Raw genomic sequence first — 6,080 nt, 5'->3', positions numbered from 1 at the left:
AGATAAATCAGCTTAAATAGGCTCTGTTGCTTTAAAAACAAATATATGACAGCTAATCATGAAAACGACCAAAATACTTTCTCCTTCAGGCTCTATAAATTGTGCTGTAAGTGCTGTTAAATGGAGATTTCATGCATTTTTCGGCTTGAGGTTTCCCAGTTCATGAACTATTCTTTTGTATTCACAATAAACTCTTAAAATTCTACGTGATTTAACTTTGTTTTTGACAGATAATGGATAACTCATTCAAATATTTTAATTTGTATTCATGAATTAAAAAGTGTAATACAAAATAAATAATAATTTTTTGACTTCATATTAGCCCATGTTAAAAGAAGAGAAGATGAAATAAGAGAAAATTAGGAATTAGACGTCACCAGAGGAAAAGTTGTGTTAGAAATAAATAAAATTTTAAATGTGTAACTGTGGAAATTAGAAGGAAAAAGGCAGAAAGAGCCATGTATATTATCAAATTAAACAAAATGTAGACATAAACACCTGAATAGACAAAGAATGAGAAGTAGAGAGAAAGACAGTGAAATTTTGGTAAGATTTGTAGTAAATATGGTTGTGGAAGCACAGAGGCACAATGAGTTATATTTTGAATGTTTGTGCTAAATTTCAGGGTTTTTTAAAAAACACTTTTTTTACTGAAAGAATTCTATGTGCTTTTCTTGAAAGCTTACATCTACATTTTTGAAATTTTTTTATATTATAGGGACCTTTAAAGTACTTAAAAGAATGACTTCATAAAGATTAATTCTCAAACCTTAAAGATGTAAATTAGAACAAGGTGAAAGTTAATAAAGAATAATAAAAATTATAGGAGCTAACCTCCAGGTACAATTCTATGTGCCAGACTCTGTATTAAATATTTCCCATGCATCCTCACAAGGAATCCTGGGATCCTCATTTTAGGAATTAGAAAACTGAGGTTTTAACTCCCTCAAGGGTTGAACTAGTCAAACTGCAGAGCTCCTTGGCCCTTCCGTGATGTTACACTGTCAATCTCATTTACTGCTGCGGTTGCCTCTGCTTTCTGTAACGGTTAGCACTGATGACCTCCCTTTCTTTGAAAAATAATTACTCCAAGTTCCCTGAACATGTCATGCTCTCTGGCCTCTGTTCTGCTTCTCTGATGGAATTGTCCTTTTTGTTTTACTCCCCTACAATACAAACACACACAGAGAAACACAAACATTCCCCCACACATACACACGATCCATCTGTCTTTTTCTTGGCTAACAGAACACAGGTATCACCTCCTCTGGGGACTGTTCATTAATTCTCTAAATCTGAATCATGTGCCTTCCACTTTTTACTCTCTCTGTGTGCTTGCCAATTTCTGAGATGTCTTTTAAAGATCTCTGCTACTGCAGAAGCTCTGGACTCATACATTTTTCTAACTTTTTCCCTTTCTTAGTTTTTTAAGTATCCTAAGGGTGGTATTGGGATGGAGTCAATAAATCTGCTTCTTAGCCAAATACTATAATCCCTTTCCCCACCCCATGCTCACCAGAAAATCAACTGGTATCTAGCAGATAAAAATCAAGGACCAACAAAAATTTCCATGGATTTTTTTTGGAATGGACCCTATTTCTGGACACTGGATATTTCTAAAACATATTGTCTTTCAAATCCAATCTCTTTTCTTCATCCCCTTTAAGCCCAGCATTACTTCTGACATGTTTTAATGTAACAGACCAGGGATTCTACCTGCCCGAGTTTACTCAGCCCATCTTCCCTCCAACACATCCTCCTACATACCCCATTGAACAATGTCAATTCATCCTGAAACAGAGAATGCTTCTAAACTACAAAATAATTACAGTAGTGCTCTGATGAAAAACCTGTCACGTCTACATACTGTCTACTAAAGAAAGTCCTAATCTCTTCTGGTGATCTAAGCCCTCAAAAATATTAAACCTCAAGTGTTCCAGTCTTCAGGCATTTTTCCTGCTAAATTATCTCTCTACACTCCTTTTTCACCTATCAAAATTTTACCTACTTAATAAATACCACATGTGCAAGTGTTGTCAGTTACAGTAGTGGTCCGCAAAGTTTAGAATGCATAAGAATCACCCGAAGAGCTTCTTTACAATTTGGATGAATAGGCTACAACCTCCGGATACTCTGGATTGGTTGACTTGAGGTGAGGCTCACTGATTTGTCACCTAACTCAGCTGTGGGGTCCTCCATGAATTTTTCTTGCTCTCTCAAACTAAGCTCTTCCATATTCCCATAATAATTTGATGCTTCTTCTCTAATAGTAATTGCTGTCAACCTGAAATACAAGAAAGTGTGTGCATATTTGTTTGTTTATTTTAGTTTCCCAAATAATTATCTTTGTACCCAGCATTATACAATCAGAGTACATTATCAGTATACTGCCTCAATAAATAAAGTTAATTCTGTATCAAGAATACTGAAGCATTGAACATTTTTAAGAGTTTCGTTTTACCCTTTCATATTACCTAAAAATTCCTGTTTGAAAATTGATCAGATCAAATGTTTAAATAATTTGATAAGATGTTTTCATTTAATGAGGTTGTAATGAAATTTCGAACAGTAGAACCCTAAAAAGGAATGGGAACATGTTCATGAGGAAAAGAAGTCTTTACTAATTCAGGGTTGATTTTTTATTTTTTACTTCACTGAGTATTATATATCTGTATTTTTATGATCTTCAAAAGCCAGGTTAGATTTCTTAAAATTTCATAAATAATATCCAACATAGATTTCACCTTTGCAACTGCAGTTTTACTGTGCTACAATAATTAATCAATTTTGTTTTCTGTTCCTGTTAAATAATATTCTCTCTAGTGTCCCAAATATCAGGCATCAGAAATCTTTCTTCTTTACCTATTAGCAAAAACAAAAAGAGAAAGGAATCTGCTATATTGCATTTAAAAGGCTTTTAAAATGCTACTTAGAAGCTATTGATAGTAAGGAAAATCACATCTATTCAAGATGATGAGTGCTTTGAAATTAATTCTTTTAGGGCCCAGTGCAGATAAACCAAATGTCTATAAACCCCACTCTCCTTATGTTACCTGCGAAATTCCATGTCTGAAAACTCAAGAGACTCTAAAATAAAGGTCAGGAGAGGACTACTGTTTAGATCTATGAAGATATGTCACACCCCTCTTAAAAATAGGGTGTCTAATCTGTAATGAAAACAGCTTAAATTTTATTGAGGATATGAATGATATGTTATAGAAAATTTCATAATGGTGATAATGCAATCACCTTTTCAGCTGGAAAATATCACCATAATACATTCTTAGGAAATAATCCTTATATAAATGTTGTACACTTCTACAGTTCAGTGAGTTTTTACAAAGATATATACTTATGAAATCTCACTGTGATTTGAAAAAATGAAATATTTCTATCACCCCAAAAAGTCCCCTGTGCTCCTTTGTAGTCAACACTCCTCCTTCCAGCTCCAGACAACCACCGATCTGCTTTCTGTCACTAAACATTATTTGCCTTTTCTAGGATGTTACATGGATGGGGTAAACATTATATATTCTTTTGTGTTCACCTTCTTTTATGTATCTTTTTTTTGAAATTCATCTGCATTGTTGTATATTTCAATAGTTTCTTTTTATTTTCTTCCTCAGTAGTACCTATTTTGGAAGATACCACAATTTGTTTATCCATTCATGTCTTGTTGGATAATTGGGTTGTTTCCAACTTTTTTTTTTTTTTTTTTTTTTTTTTTTGAGACGGACTCTCGCTCTGTCACCCAGGCTGGAGTGCAGTGGCCGGATCTCAGCTCACTGCAAGCTCCGCCTCCCGGGTTCACGCCATTCTCCTGCCTCAGCCTCCTGAGTAGCTGGGACTACAGGCGCCTGCCACCTCGCCCGGCTAAGTTTTTGTATTTTTAGTAGAGACGGTGTTTCACTGTGTTAGCCAGGATGGTCTCGATCTCCTGACCTCGTGATCCGCCCGTCTTGGCCTCCCAAAGTGCTGGGATTACAGGCTTGAGCCACCATGCCCGGCTCCAACTTTTTATTTTAACATTTTTCAATTACTATGATTAAAGTTGCTATGATTATTCACATACAAATATTTGTGTGGACATATATTTTATTAATCATAGGTAAGTAAATAAAAGTACAATTGCTGGAGCTGGAGTATACTGTAAGTGTATTTTTAACTTGATAAAAAAAATCCTGCCAACTGTTTTCCAAAGTGGTAGCATTATTTTGTATCCCCATAGCAATGTATGGGAGTTCTAGTTGCTCCACATCCCAACCAACACTTGATATTGTCAGTCTTTTAAACTTTAGCTATTTTAGCAGGTATGTATAGTGATATTTCATTGTAGTTTTAATTTTTATTTCTCTAATGACTAATGATGTTAACAATCATTTTGTGCATTTCTTCAGTAAAGTATGAAGATCTTTTGCCATTTTTAAATTGACACATTTGTCATATAATTACGTTGTGAATGTTCTTGATTTTCTCCCAGTATGTCATTTTGTTTGTTATTGTGTTAGTGGTGTTTTTCAGAGAGCAAAAAATTTTAATAAAATGGAGTTCATTTTATCTGTTTTTTCTTATATGTTTCATATATTTTTCCTTGTAACAAATCTGCACATGAACCCCTGAATCTAAGTTAAAAATGAAAATTTAAAAATTGCCTACTCCAAGGTCACATGATTTTGGTCTTTGTTTCTTATTAGAACTTTTATAATTTTTTATATATAATATATATTATTATTAATAATTTGTATATTTTTTATATATATTGTGTGTGTGTGTGTGTGTGTATATATATATTTTTGACAGAGTCTCACTCTGTCACCAGGCTGGAGTTCAGTGGTGCAATCTTGGCTCACTGCATCCTCCACCTCCTGGGTTCAAGCAATTCTCCTGCCTCAGCCTCCCGAGTAGCTGGGGCTACAGGCGCCGGCCACCATACCTGGCTAATTTTTCTATTTTTAGTAGAGACAGGGTTTCACCATGTTGACCAGGATGGTCTCAATCTCTCAACCTTATGATCCACCCACCTTGGACTCCCAAAGTGTTGGGATTACAGGCATGAGCCACTGTGTGGCCTATAGTTTTATCTTTAGGTCTATTAACTGTTTTGAGTTCATTTCTGTATATGTAGTATACTATTCTTTAATATTTGAGATCCATTTTTTCCCATGTCATCATATTTTGGTTATCTGGCGCTATTTGCTAATATCTCCATTTTAAGGTGAAAGAATAAAAGTAAAAAAGTGTGCTTTTAATGTTCTTAGATAAAAAGGTATGGTATCAACTGCATAAAGAAGTAAGAAAAGGAAAAGGATGAACAGAGAGAGGGAGAGAAGGATAGGAAGAGAAAGAAAAGAAAAAGAAAAATTAAAAAAAAAAACAGGAAAAGCAAGGAAGAAAAGAAAAAATCCAAGCATTTCTCTGAATCAATAGCCACATATTTATGCTTTCTATCCTAATAGTTTTTAAAGTCAAGCTCTGTTTCCATGACTACAGATACAAAGAAGTTACTACCTATTGGTTCAATAAAAATCTCCAAAAGGTAAAATCTCAATCCAAAACAGATCAAGACAAAACTGTAAACTATTTAGTTGAAAAGAGCTCTCAATATTTCATGCTGAATTTTACAGATGCCATAGGATTAAAGGTAGTCTGTAGCAGCAAACAATCCATTCAAAAGCAAGTGTCTATGTTGCAAGGATATACACCTTGTAGGGGAGGAAAAAATTGCTTTCTTTACCTGTTGCAAGGTTCTTGGCTGTGGCACCTATAACAAAAGACAGACTAACAAGAAAACAAAAGCATACGAGTTTATTTAATGCAAGTTTTTTGTGACAAGGGAACTTTCATAAAGAAATGAAGACCCAAAGAAACAGGTAAACTTGTGTTTTTTAATCTTAGGTTTGATGAAAAGGTGATCAGTCAGTGAGAAGTATGATTGGATAATGGAGGTCTGATTTAATGGCAATAAGCTGCAGGGAATTTAGGAAGGCCTGTTTATTCAGATTCTTATCTGTGTCTGTGTCTTCAGGTATAAGAATGTTTGCTTTCTCTGGGTATGTACAGGGCATCTCTCCAGCGAGGGT

The sequence above is a fragment of the Macaca mulatta genome, chromosome 6, assembly GCF_049350105.2.
Source record: "Macaca mulatta isolate MMU2019108-1 chromosome 6, T2T-MMU8v2.0, whole genome shotgun sequence".
In the NCBI taxonomy this organism is placed as follows: domain Eukaryota; kingdom Metazoa; phylum Chordata; class Mammalia; order Primates; family Cercopithecidae; genus Macaca; species Macaca mulatta.
Note: the sequence above shows the minus strand (reverse complement) of the source record.